This window comes from Macadamia integrifolia, chromosome 9 (assembly GCF_013358625.1).
Source record: "Macadamia integrifolia cultivar HAES 741 chromosome 9, SCU_Mint_v3, whole genome shotgun sequence".
Taxonomy (NCBI): Eukaryota; Viridiplantae; Streptophyta; class Magnoliopsida; order Proteales; family Proteaceae; genus Macadamia; species Macadamia integrifolia.
In genome coordinates, this window is record NC_056565.1 from 25,601,956 (window position 1) to 25,616,706 (window position 14,751).

At 50.8% G+C, this 14,751-nt stretch overlaps 2 non-coding genes across 2 annotated transcripts; both read right to left on the minus strand.

Annotated features, from left to right (window-relative positions):
* Positions 1–10,908: 10,908 nt before the first annotated feature.
* Positions 10,909–14,264, minus strand: LOC122090391. Its single transcript, XR_006143617.1, has one exon. It is a non-coding gene; the product is annotated as a 28S ribosomal RNA (ribosomal RNA).
* Positions 14,265–14,497: 233 nt separating this feature from the next.
* LOC122090196 lies at positions 14,498–14,653 on the minus strand. The gene has a single exon (XR_006143439.1). It is a non-coding gene; the product is annotated as a 5.8S ribosomal RNA (ribosomal RNA).
* Positions 14,654–14,751: the final 98 nt, after the last annotated feature.

Sequence of the window (14,751 nt, forward strand, 5' to 3'; positions counted from 1 at the left end):
CTCCTCTCTAGCCCTCTTTTATAGCCCTTAGGGTTTAGGGTTTCTCTTTTCATTAGAGGAGTCTTCCTCGGGTCCGCCTCCTTTCCTTTTTGAGTCCTACTCGGATACGTCCTAACCCCTTCGTGGGAAATATTCTCTTTACGGGGTTGATGGAGTCAGAGTCCTTGCAGCCTCTATCAAGTGGGTGACATGAGTCCAGGTGGCCGACATATGTCCTTGCCCTATGGGCCATCAATTTGGCCGTATCAGGAGCCCCCTTACTCTCACCAGGAGGATTTTCCTGTGGGAGTAACTAAGTTTTTCATCATAATTTTTTTTTAATGCGTCCCTTCGGCCTTATTCCTTCGGCTTCAACCATAGTCTTGCTTGAGACCAAGACCTTTGGTCAGGTCAGCTCGGCCTGAGCTCCCAACCGAGGTAGGGACCTTCGGCTAGGTCTGCTCGGCCTTAGCCTGAGCTCCTAACCAAGGTTGTGACCTTCGGTTAGGTCCGCTTGGCCTTGGCTAGAGCTCCCAACCAAGGTTAAGACCTTCAATCAGATCAGCTCAGCCTCGGCCTGTGCTCCTAATCGAGGTATGGACCTTCGATCAGGTGCGCTCGGCCTTGGCCTGAGCTCCCAACCGAGGTTGTGACCTTCGATCAGGTCCGTTCGGCTTTGGCTTGAGCTCCTAACCGAGGTTGTGACCTTTGGTCAGGTTCGCTTGGCTTTGGCCTGAGCTCCCAACCGAGGTAGGGACCTTTGGTCAGGTCCACTCAGTTTTGGCCTCAGCCCCCAACTGAGGTGAGGACCTTTGGTCAGGTCCTCTTGACCTTGGCTTGAGCTCCCAATCAAGGTATGGACCTTCGGTCATGTCCGCTCGGCCTTGGCTTGAGCTCCCAACTGAGGTTGTGACCTTAGGTCAGGTCCGCTCAGCCTTGGCCTGAGCTCCTAACCGAGGTTGTGACCTTCGGTCTAGTCTGCTCGGCCTTGGCCTGAGCTCCCAACCGAGGTTGTGACCTTCGGTCTAGTCCGTTCAGCTTTGGCCTGAGCTCCCAATCAAGGTTAAGACCTTCAGTCAAGTTAGCTTAGCCTTGGCCTGAGCTCCCAACCGAGGTAGGGATCTTCGGTCAGATCCGCTCGACCTTGACCTGAGCTCCCAACCGAGGTTGTGACCTTCGGTCAGGTCCGCTCAGCTTTGCCTGAGCCCCCAACAGAGGTGAGGACCTTTGGTCAGGTCCGCTCGACCTTGGCCTGAGCTTCCAATTGAGGTATGGACCTTCAGTCAGGTCTACTTGGCCTTGGCCTGAGCTCCCAACTGAGGCTGTGACCTTCGGTCAGGTCTACTAGGCCTTGGTCTGAGCACCCAACCGAGGTTGTGACCTTCGGTCTAGTCTGCTCAACTTTGGCCTGAGCTCCCAACCGAGGTTAAGACCTTCAGTCAGGTCAGCTTGGCCTCAGCCTGAGCTCCCAACTGAGGTAGGGACCTTTGGTCAGGTCCTCTCGGCCTTAACCTGAGCTCCCAACCGAGGTGAGGACCTTTGGTCAGGTCCTCTTTGGCACAGATCTCGAGGGGTGGTAATTGGTGACATGATGGCGCCATTAATAATCGGGCAGTCGTACCATTTTTCTTCTATTTATAAAGTGTGGGGGTCCATTTGTGGGCCACTTTTTTTTTTCCCTCGGAGAGCCTTCCTTCGGTCTAGGTGTCCCTTTTCCTTTAGCGCTTCATCTTCACCAAAAGTAAGTACCTTGTCTTCTTCATCCGGGTACAGTCCCTCATCCTCTGAGAGGACAAAGTCTCACCATAGGTATCGGAGTCCAGGGGGGTCTGAGGGATGTCCTCGAACTCTTCCCCCGATTCGCCCTCTTCTCTTGACTCATCGTCCGCGGCCTCATCGTCTGGGTCTGAAGGTGGCTCAAATGGTGAGGAATTTAGGGAGAGGGTGCTTGAATCCCGAGCCCAGACCCAGGACCCCCTCGAGGTGGAGGCCTTGCACATCATCTCCACCATGGATGAGCTGGAGCTGGGGGAGCTAAGGGCCTCCTTCAGTATCTCGGATGCTTTCGAGCTCCAACTTCTAAAATCGAGTGACCGAGCCAGCTATTAGAACTCTGAAGAGCTGTGCCTATATAAGGAGGAGTTTAAGGCCAGCCTTTGGCTTCCCTTTCATCCTTTCTTCGCCCGGGTGTTTTGGCACTATGGAATTTGTCCGACCCAACTGACATCGAACGGATGGCGATAGATGCTTAGCTTCGTCGTCATTTTCTCTAGGCGCCAGAGGCCTCTCTCCCTCCCTATCACACCCCGTTCACATTGAACCGGAGCGGTGACCGAGTTAACACCGGTTAACCCAAACCTGCCAGGATCATCAGATACTGTATTCCACCACAGCATTCATACACTAACATCAATTCGTCAGATCAGTGGAAGACTAAATTTTACCTGTAAATAATTCCCATATACTTGATACCCAAATGGTGATACAATAATTATATACATTTGGGCCCGAAGGCATGATATATACACAAAAAGAATAAAATTCAAATATCAAGTATATACAGGAAAATCATCAAAAACATCAGAGTACACAGCTCGGCTCGGTTTCAAGGCTGGAGCTCAGCTCGGCACCAGGGGTTGTGCCCAGCTCGGCATCATGTAGAAGAGCTCAGCTCGGCCTCGGAAGTGGAGCTCAGCACGGCCTCCAAGGTGGAGCTCGGATCGGCCTCAGAACTGCTGTCCCGCAGCACAGCTCTCGCAAGAGCAGTCTACGCCGTGCTCAAACTCCTCAGGGGTCCACCAGTCCTCTTCAGGAAACTCGACTGTGGGACCCACCCCATGCTCCTCAGATATTTGACCTACAAAATCATCTAAAAAGGGGGTGCACACGTGGAATGAGCTCACTAGCCCAGTAAGTAGAGAGGTGGACCACACACAACAGTCCACACATCACAACACATCATATGCACTACATGCCATGCTATTCATTTTAATTCACATCCACCTAAACAACATTACTAAGTCTTTGGTTTAAGTGCTACTACAACCACAGTGCGCGTATACTCCGGGTACGAGCCGTGAACTCCCTCCCGCGATACGCCCATAGGGCTGTTGGAGAAGGCCCACCGTGAGTACTCGAAAAAGTAAAGACAATGCCGTCCACCGGCTCTCAACAGAAATGTAAATAACTGAAATAAAGGTGCTGAATCCAGCAATTTAAAAGTAGTACGATTGGCCCTCTTGAATGTACCACCGGGGTTGCCAACTGTCCTACATAACTCGCCGGGCATAATGCCTAACCGCCACAGTGTCCGACAACCGCGACCCCTGCTTCCCCCCAAATGGCAACCCAACACCTTAACCCCTGTTGGGAAGGGTCGTAGCACGGGATGGTGAGAATCCTAATACCGCATGCTCCTATATGATAATAGTACGACTGCATAGTGCCTCCGTGTCCCATACCACGGGCCACCAATGCATTCGTTTCCAAGCTGACCACGACATCTAGTCTATCAATGCATTATGTACCATGATGTCCACATTCAACATATAACATCTCATTCAATTTGCATTTGAAAAGTAAACATAGCATATATGCACATCAATGTGTGGAATGACTAATCTATATAGCATATTCATGATGACATGACTAGATTAGATATAGTTATATGAATTCCAAACAAATGCCTTGAAACAAGGCCAAACGTCCTCTCTCCACTTACTTGTTGCGTACAAGGACTCCCGTTCGGTACGAGTGAGATCCGGAGCGAAACGGGTAGGATTCGGTGAACCTAACATAATTGAGAGGGGTTAGTACTTCACCATTTTAGAATCGAAATTAATGAAATCCGATTTCAAAATCGTGTTTAGAACGTCAAAAGAAGGTCACACGTCTGATTTGGGTTCGATCGGACATACGGATCACCTTCAGGGCCAAACAGGTGGGTAAGACAGGTGGGCTGTCTACCCGCCGGTTATACCCACCGGTTATGACCGGCGGGTAGGTACCCGCCGGTTATACCCGCCGGTTGTACCTGCCGGTTTGGCCAGGGACCCCTGCCTTCTCAGGTGGGTACTCTCAGGCGGGTAGGTACCCGCAGGTTGCACCCACCGGTTTTGGCGGGAATGACTATGTTTCTTCTCCATTTTCTCCATCCTTTGGGGAATCAAATGGGGCTTTTCCCCACCCATTCTTCACACCTTCAAGGTCCTATAGGAAGGTTCTAACCTAGATCTAAGTTAGATTCAAGTGAGGGAAAGCCATCTTACCTTCTTTGCCCAACAATGACTTCAAACCCTTCAAATCACTTCCAACTCACAATGCTTCTTCTACCTTGTCAATATCTCTTCAAATACTTCAAGATCAACACATAAATCATCTATTAAACCTTAGATTCATCATTTCAAAGGGTATTTACAAGATCTCAAGAAACCATACTCGAATCAAGAGTTTAAAGCTTGGGTATGGCGAATGTTCATAAAACCCAACTTTTCTTACCTCCAACTGTAGATCTAGAGTCGAAGATTACTCTCCCGGCACCGGAATGGCAAGATCTAGCTTCGGCGCCACTGAAATCCTTCCTTTCTTCCTCTTCCTTTCTTCTTCCCTTTCTTTTCTCTCTCCTCTTTACTTTTCTCACCAAACGTACGAGGGTAATAAATGGAAAGAAAAGAAATCATAAAGCTTTATATACTATTCTTACTTAAGTGAATAGTGTTGGATGGGTCACTCAGGTGGGTGGGTGTACCCACCTGTTATACCCGCCTGAGAGCCAAAACTTGGGATTTTGACCAGGTTCGGACCTCGGCACGAACCCCACCCCAGGCATACGATGTAGCATACGTATATACCTTAAAATACGGTTATAATACCTGTTTTATCCGTACATAGCCTTATGGTAGGTGCACGTACACGGTTTGGGCACTTCAGTATCTTCTGGCACTGGCTCGGACTTGTCGGGCCAGCCGGTATTTAAGGTCACCCGTGCCATCATAGCCCATAAGGAACCTGCTCTAATATCCTCTGGCTCCGTTCCTGCATGGTTAAACCGGTTCAATCGCGAAATCAGACCGGGTTTAAGAAGCGGGATATTACACTCCCTCTCTTCGTCAATTGCTTCCTTCTTCAGGCCTGCAAGGGGCTTTCAGGCTAGTACTGCTTCAACCCTCGGAAAGACCTTCGGCTGCTGAACGGTTACCCAACGTCGATCCATGGGTGGAAGGAGAAATTCTTCTTTGTGATGTCGTCCGAGGGGGTGCCCTTCGGTACCGTCTGGGATATCCCCGATCTGAGGATGGTGAACTCCGCTCCTGCCCTTCTTGGGACAGACGCGGTGTCGATGGCGATGGCGAAGCATCAAGACATCTGCCCTCCGATTGAGTCCAACAGCCTTAAGTCCGATGCCATTTTATTCAGATTTGAGCTTAGCCCGGGTGAGTCTTAGGCCAGCCCAAGTTTATTTGCCTCAGGTACTTGTGTTTCATACTAACTCCTTTTGTCTTCATGCAGTACAAATCTCTAGGGTCGAGGCTAGGGCTGCAGCTATGAAGAGGCAAGTCCAACTAAGGGAGCCCAGGGTGCGTGATGCGCAGCAGCAGTAGGGGCTAAAGAGGAAAGGGAAGAAGAAGGGTCCTCCCTCCTCCAAAGCTCCCCCATCGAAGAAAAGGTCCAAGGCCGAAGGACCCAGTACCAAAGCGGTCCAGGCCCTCGCCGCCCAGGGCCATAGCTTGTCTGCCCGAGACTCCTCCCCCGTGACAGACTTCAGAAGCCCGAGGGCTGGGAATGTTAGGGTTGAGGTTGGCTTCGTCCCTTAGTGGTCGGTTAAAGAAGATGACACCCCGTACGTAGGCCGTGTCGTTTGTGAGCTGGTACTGAAGGGCAGCCTCCCCCGAGATGCCGTCGAAGCATAACGACAAGGGACGACGGCCATGATAACTAGCACCTGCATCTTCATGGCAGGAGTAAGCTTTGGTCTTCCAATTATGATCATTGCAACGTACTGTCCATTTGTATCTTATGCAGGCCCAAAACCAAGTGGGTCAGCTGGTGATCCGGGCCGAAGCCATGGCCCGAGACCTCGAGGCTTCCGAACGCGAGAAGTTAGTCCTGGAGAATGAGCGTTCGGTTCTCCTCGAGAAAGTGGAGCACCTGGAAGCGGACCTTCTTCGTACTCGCCAAGAATGCAATCAGAAGCTTGTGGAGCTGAAGGCGTAGATAACGACAAGGGTTCAAGAGGCTGAGACCCGAGGGGCTGAGATGTATAGGGCCTTTGAGGGTTTTTGGGAGGAGGTCAAATGCGCCATCACCCCTGGGTTCACAATGGGCGCTATTGAGGTCCGAGACTGGGTCCTCGAGCACTACCTAGAGGTCTCTTTCGAGGACAGCGAGCTCATCTTCGAAGAAGAGTGTGTTGAGGTAGCCCCAACAGCCATCGAGGTTGCCGACGCCAACGGTGAAGGCTGTAGCGAGGAAGGTGAGGTTCAGTTGCAATGTGAGGTGCCTCTGTCTCCTGGTCACGATGGCTTCGATCGAGAGATCCTGTACTATTCCGATCCTCGTCTCGAGCTCTCTCAGGCTGGATATGGGGGCCTCGCAGTGCTCTGTCGATCTTCTAAGAGACAGCTTTGGAGACCTCCTTCATTACCTCGGCCATTCGGTCATATTTGTCCTGGAGGGCTTCAAACTGCTCCCTTGTCACATATTCCTGCGCTCCAGGAGGAGGTGGAGGATTACTATCTCTGCACACCGAATATTCAGCCGAACGTTGGTACCTCACGAAACCTTCCCGGTCATCATTTCCCCTTTCTCGTCCAATTTTCATCGAGGGAGGGAGCCCTCCTGAAGGTTCCTCCTCCCCCATGTTCATGTTCGATGCTGCTCTTATCTTCTTATGATTGTAGGTTCTCCCCACCATTACTGTCATTTCCCATGGACGGTGCCAATCTGTTGCTACTAAAAATCCATATGAGCTGATCTTGCACAAGCACAGAAGGCAAAGGCCCGAAGCTTTATCCAGGGTTAGTCCTCCAATGCTTAAGTTAGAGATCGGCCGCATAGTTTTTTTACAGGAGTAATGGTGTGGGTTTTAATGCTTACCTTTTTCCTCCTCTCCAGTCCTCTCTTATAGCCCTTAGGGTTTAGGGTTTCTCTTTTCCTTGGAGGAGTTCTCCTCGGATCCGCCTCCTTTCCTTTTCGAGTTCTACTCGGATACATCCTATCCCCTTCGTGGGGAATATTCTCTTTACGCTGTTCACGGATTCGGAGTCCTTATAGCCTCTATCAGGTGGGCGACACGTGTCCTTACCCTATGGGGCAATCAATTTGGCCGTATCAGCATGCAACCTTACTAGTGGTAGGGCAGCCAGGGGCACGGCATGTGCGGCCATGCCAGCAACCTTGCGCCCATTAGTGTAGCCAAACACGTAGCATGTGCGGCGTGGAACGTAACCTTGGGCGTGGCTATGCATCCATCTACGTGTCATGTGTGCCATGCCTGCAAACTTTCGTGAGGTATGTGCGGCCATGCATGAAACCATCTACGAGGCTTGTGCAGCTGTGGTCGCAGCCATGTTCGTGGACGTGTGGCACGAGTAGCAGCCCAGCGCGCGCTGCCTGCACTATTGCCCGTAGCCATATGCGGCCATGCCAACGTGTACCTTGCGTGTGGTTGAGCACCATTTCCCGCAGCAATGTGCATTGTTGCCTGCCACCTTACGCGAGGTGTGCACCCTTACCCCCAGCCATATCGCACGTTAGCCTGCAACCCTGCTAGCGATAGTGGAGCCTTACCCGCAACCGTGCCTGAGGTTACGTGCAACCATGTGTGCGGTATTGTAGCCACGCCCGCATCCATGTGCGCGGCAGCCTGCCTCGATGCCAGCAACCTTGCGTACGCTAGTGCAACCTTGCCCGCAGTGATGCCTACACCTTGTGCATCTATGCCAGCTGCCTTTCGCTCTATAGCGCAGCCATGCTTGCCACCATGCATGCACATTATGCGGCCCTGCGTGCGGTACTGGCGTCTTATGCACTGCCTTCATATGCACTTAGGCACCCATAGGGGGCACACGTCGGCATTGTCATGGGCACGTACATGTGCACACTTGCGGCAATCAAGAGCACAATTAGGCGACACTTGGGCTACACTTGGGTGCATGCGTAGACACACTTATTCAACACCTGCGGGCATGTATAGGCACATTTAAGGCGACACTTAGGGCATTCAAGAGCATGCACAGGAACACTTAAGTGCACAGTTAGGCAATAGTTGTGGGCATGCATGGGCATAGTTAGGCAACACTTGAGCCATTCATTGTGCACATGTAGTCAACACTTCGGGTGTTGTCCGGCCATTCATAGTGTACACGTGGGCACACGTAGTCAACACTTGGGGGCACACGTAGGCACACACTTGGGTCATTCAAGAGCACGTTGTCACTGCTTTAGACCTTTCTAAGCAACAGTGTTGGCACTTAGCACTTCCACTAGCGCTAAGTCAGCCTAACCATTCTCCCTAAGGAACTAGGGAAGAGAAGAAGTGAACACAAGAGTGAGTTTGAGAAGAATGAACTTGTATAGCACTAGAGAACTCTTGAGTATAAGGCTTGAGAACTCACTTACTTTGTTGAACACTCTTGGTTGGTCCTTGGTGAGTGCCTTTGCCAAATGAGGCAACACCTATCCTAAGTTACAATAGATGGCTAAGATATTTACAAATGTCCTCCATCCAACAGTTGGGGAGGAAACTAGAAGCTTCCCACCTCCTTAACGGAGCTCTAGAAATCTCTCCCAGAATATCTCCTGTGAATATCTTCTACAAATATCTACAATAAAATATCAATTGTTACTACACATTTGTAGAAAACTCTAGAACTTGGACCTTACTTAGCCCAATGACCTAAGTCCATGGGCTTGGTGAGCTAGGCCCGTGGGCCTATGTTGGGCAGGTCGTGACACTCTCTCGCACCTAAATCTGCGATGCCCTCATCGCAACCTCCTTGTGGTACTTTTATTCACGAGTCGTCTTAGCATGCCAGTTGTCTCCCATCTCGTCTCACTCTCTGGTCGCCCCTTCCACTTGACTAAATACTCCACGTAAGGAGATAGTTTGTGTCTCTGGATGATTGGATCAGCAACCAAGTTAGCCTCCCTTGTGCAAGGAGTAATGCCTATTGGTGTTCTTGTTGTAGTCACATAACTTAAGCCTCCTACAATGTCATCTAGTTGTCTATGTTCTCTCATTTGCATCTTCTTCTTTCTTGGCATGGATGGCTTGCTCCCAAATTTTCCTTGTCTTGCCCTCCTGTCCAAGGGCAAGTAAGCACCTAGCCCCTGGATGGTGTTGGAGAAATCCTTTAGTCCCAAGGTTCATCTCGACCCCTCGAGCAACATTACGTATGGGGCATTCTTTGGAGTTGATAGCCTTAGGACGCCCTTGGCCCGAGTTCCTTTGCCTCCTCCATCAAGGCAAGGTTATGTGTGGCTCCTGTATCTACCTTCGCCTGTGTGGGCTTGCCATCGATGCACACTTTTGCACACATCAACCCCTTTTGAGGGTTAAGGGCCTTGACCCCTATCTCGGCTCTAGTGGCACCACACTGAATTGGGGACCCCATGCAAGGTGGCTCTTCCTCTTGGCCCACTTCCTCCAATAGGGCACTAAGAGCTTTCCTCCTGGGGCGATCCCTAAACCAATATAGCTCATCACATAGGAATCACTTGTCTCTAGGCTTGAACCAATTCCTCTTATCACGCTTGTGCCTTTGTGCCTCTCCTTTCGACATGTCATGAGAGGTAGTGGCTTCCCTCGCCGCTATCCTCCTACTCTTCCCATACTTCTTCTCCAATACGAGCTTCCACCTTATCCAACTCCTTTGCATAATTGAGCCTTGAAGGTGGCAACCATCTCCTCTTAGTTACTTACTATAGTGTTGAGAGCACCTTGTAGGGACCCCTTGAGCTCCCCCATCTGGCCATCAAGCTCCTCCCCACTTTTCCACATGGCCTTTAAGCTCCTCCCCACTTTGCTCTGCGACATTCAGGCACCACTTTGCCGCGGCCAATACTTGCTCCCCTCGAGCTAATCGAGGCCCCATAGTGACGCCAAAGTCAACGGACTTGCGTTCGCTCCTTCATTGCTTACTTGTGTAGGTGTTGGTCTCTATTCCACAGTTTTAGCTCGCCTGTCTTCTATCCCACAAGCTTGGCTCCCTCGCAACCAAAGCTCTGACCCCACAACTGTCATGGCCTTAGACCTTTCTAAGAGACCGCGCCGGCTCTTAGCACTCCCACTAGCACTAAATCAGCCTAACCACCCTCCTTAAGGGACTTGGGAAGAGAAGAAGCGAACACAAGAGTGAGTTTGAGAAGAATGAACTTGTATTGCACTAGAGAGCTCTTGCGTATAAGGCTTGAGAACTCACTTGCTCGGTTGAACACTCTTGGTTGGTCCTTGGTGAGTGTCTTTGCCAAATAAGGCAACACCTATTTGTTGGCACCCCAAGTTACAATGGATGGCTAAGATATTTACAAACGTCCTCCATCCAATGGTCGGGGAGGAAACTAGAAGCTTCCCAACTTCTTAGTCGAGAACTCTAGAAATCTCTCCCAAAATACCTCCGATATCTTCTAGAAATATCTACAATAAAATTATCTAGAGTTGCTACACCTTTGTAGAAAACTCTAAAACTTGGACCTTACTTAGCCCAATGGCCTAAGTCCATGGGCCTTTGTTGGGCAGGTCGTGACAACGTGTACACTTAGTGGCACTCAATGTGCACGCATAGGCACACTTCACTTAGGCAACATGAATAACCATACTCAGGCAACCATTGGGGCAGTTAACACTTAGGGGCATACCTGGGGCCACGCGTGGACAATCCTAGCCTCAGGAGGGTGTGGGGGGAAAGAAAAGGGGAAAAAGATGGGGGGACGAATCGATGTGATACGGGCCGAATCTCAGTGGATCATGGTAGCAAGGCCACTCTGCCACTTACAATACCCCATCGCGTATTTAAGTCGTCTGCAAAGGATTCGACCCATCGCCCGACAGGAATTACACTTCAAGGTAGCCCACACAACACGCCCACTACGGGGGCTTGGCTGACGACATGTGCCTCTAGGGGTCGAAAGTCCCCTACTACGGGTCGACAAGCGGGCAACGGGCTCTGGCGTCGCTTCTTTAGCCTGGATTATGACTTAGAGGCGTTCAGTCATAATCTGGCACACGGTAGCTTCGTGCCACTGGCTTTTCAACCAAGCGTGATGACCAATTGTGTGAATCAATGGTTCCTCTCGTACTAGGTTGAATTACTATCGCGACACTGTCATCAGTAGGGTAAAACTAACCTATCTCACGATGGTTTAAACCCAGCTCACGTTCCCTATTGGTGGGTGAACAATCCAACACTTGGCGAATTCTGCTTCTCATTGATAGGAAGAGCTGACATTGAAGGATCAAAAAGCAATGTCGCTATGAACGCTTGGCTGCCACAAGCCAGTTATCCCTTTGGTAAATTTTTGACACCTCTAGCTTCAAATTCTGAAGGTCTAAAGGATCGATAGGCCACGCTTTCACGATTCGTATTCGTACTGGAAATCAGAATCAAACGAGCTTTTACCCTTTTGTTCCACATGAGATTTCTGTTCTCGTTGAGCTCATCTTAGGACACCTACGTTATCTTTTAACGGATGTGCCACCCCAACCAAACTCCCCACCTGACAGTGTCCTCCACCCAGATCACCCCACCGAGGCAGGCCTTGGGTCCAAAAGGAGGGGCAGAGCCCCGCCTCCGACTCACGGAGTAAGTAAAATAACATTAAAAGTAGTGGTATTTCACTTGCGCCATTTCCAGCTCCCACTTATCCTACACCTCTCAAGTTATTTCACAAAGTCGGACTAGAGTCAAGCTCAATAGGGTCTTCTTTCCCCGTTGATTCTACCAAGCCCGTTCCCTTGGCTGTGGTTTTGCTAGATAGTAGACAAGGACAGTGGGAATCTCGTTAATCCATTCATGCGTGTCACTAATTAGATGACGAGGCATTTGGCTACCTTAAGAGAGTCATAGTTACTCCCGCCGTTTACCCGCGCTTGGTTGAATTTCTTCACTTTGACAATCAAAGCACTAGGCAGAAATCACATTACGCGAGCATCCACAGGGACCATCGCAATGCTTTGTTTTAATTAAACAGTCGGATTCCCCTTGTTTGTACCAGTTCTGAGTTGACTGTTCGACGCCCGGGGAAGGCCCCCTAGGGAGCCATTCCTAGTCCTCCCCCGATTGGCACGTGGTGACCCGCTCTCACCGTGAAAGCAGCTCAAGCAGTCCGTCGATAGCCAACGGGTTCGGGACTGGGACCCTCATGCCTAGCCCTCAGAGGTAATACTTTTCCCGAGGTTACGGATCCATTTTGTCGACTTCCCTTGCCTACATTGTTCCATCGACCAGAGGTTGTTCACCTTGGAGACCTGATGCGGTTATGAGTACGACTGGGCGTGGTCGGCACTCGGTCCTTGGGATTTTTAAGGGCTGCCGCGGGTGCATCGGACACCACATGACATGCGGTGCTCTTCCATCCGTTGGACTCTACCTCCGACTGAGCCGTTTCCAGGGTGGGCAGGCTATTAAACAGAAAAGATAACTCTTCCTGAGGCCCCTGTCGACATCTCTGGACTTCCTAACGTTGCCGTCAACCGCCCTGTCCCAGTTTGGGAATTTTAACCCGATTCCCTTTTGGAGCACGCGTGCGTACACACTCTTTGACGGGCTTCCCCCGTCCCTTAGGATCGACTAACCCATGTGCAAGTGCCGTTCATAAGGAACCTTTCCCCTCTTCGGGCTTCAAAGTTTCCATTTGAATATTTGCTACTAGCACTAAGATCTGCACCGATGGCCACTCCGCTCGGGTTCACGCCTCAGGTTTTACGGTGACCGCCGTGCCCTCCTACTCATCGGGGCCTATCAGTTGCCCTGACGGCCGGGTATAGGTTCCGTGCTTTAGCGCCATCCATTTTCGGGGCTAGTTTATTCGACAGGTGAGTTGTTACACACTCCTTAGCGGATTTTGACTTCTATGACCACCGTCCTGCTATCTTAATCGACCAACACCCTTTGAGGATTCTAGGTTAGCATGCAATCCAGCATCGTAACCCGGCTTCCGGTTCATCCTGCATTACCAGTTTTGCTTACCAAAAATGGCCCACTTGGAGCTCTCGATTCCATGGTGTGGCTTAAAAAAGCAGCCACGCAATCCTACCTATTTAAAGTTTGAGAATAGGTCGAGGGCATTGCGCCCTCGATGCCTCTAATCATTGGCTTTACCAGACAGAACTTGCCCACGGGCTCCAGCTATCCTGAGTGAAACTTTAGAGGGAACTAGCTACTAGACGGTTCGATTAGTATCACTGCGGGCCTCCACCAGAGTTTCCTCTGGCTTTGCCCCGCTCAGGCATAGTTCACCATCTTTCGGGTCCCGACAGGTATGCTCTCACTCGAACCCTTCACAGAAGATCAAGGTCGGCCGACGGTGCAACCCACAATGGGATCCCACCAGTCAGCTTCCTTACGCCTTACGGGTTTTACTCGCCCGTTGACTCGCACACATATCACTCCTTGGTCCATGTTTCAAGACAGGTCGAATGGGGAGCCCGACAGGCCGATGCTGGGAGCATGCAGTTGCCAATAAGTACGCCATCGAGGCACACGCTGCCTACCATGATCACAGCCACGACATCTCCTCAGGTATAACACTATAACCCGAGCTTGGGACGCCGCCACAATCCACATCGGTCCACGCCCCGAGTCGAGCGGTGGACCGACTATTAACCGTTCTGCATCCGATCGAGATGCATCGCCAGCCCCCATCCGCTTCCCTCCTAAACATTTCAAGCACTCTTTGACTCTCTTTTCAAAGTCCTTTTCATCTTTCCCTCACGGTACTTGTTCGCTATCGGTCTCTCACCCATATTTAGCCTTGGACAAAATTTACCGCCCAATTGGGGCTACATTCCCAAACAACCCGACTCGTCGACAACACCTTGTGGTATGATAGGGTCTAGACATGACGGGGCTCTCACCCTCTTCGGTACCCCCTTCTAGGGGACTTGGGCCCGGTCCGCCACTGAGTACGCTTCTACAGACTACAATTCAAACGACAAAGCCGCCCAATTCTCAAGCTGGGCTCTTCCAGGTTCGCTCGCCATTACTAAGGGAATCCTCGTAAGTTTCTTGTCCTTCTCTTATTGATATGCTTAAACTCAACGGGTAGCCCCGCCTGACCTAGGGTCGCAGTCGAAATGCCATTGAAGGGCAATCCGGGTCACCAGAGCCCAATGGGAGCAGAACACGCACACGACGTCTGAACAATGGCAAAGTGGCTCGACCCACCACTCATCGTGACGCTTGCCACACAAGGAGCCCTTGACTTTGGGCTGACCGCACCTCGAACAGAGACACGGGTGGCCAATCTTTGCTCTGCACCACCACAACAAGGGGTAAAGGAGGTGGGGCGACATGATGCGTGACGCCCAGGCAAGCGTGCCCTCAGCTCGATGGCCTAGGGAATAACTTACGTTCAAAGACTCGATGGTTCATGGGATTCTATAATTCACACCAAGTATTGCATTTCACTACGTTCTTCATCGATGTAAGAGCAGAGATATCCATTGCCGAGAGTCGTTAAGATAAAGATTCGGATCTAGGATGACCACACCACACCAAAGGCGCAATGATGTCATGTCCTTTCCATTGTGAGTTCCTTGGTGCTGACTACGCC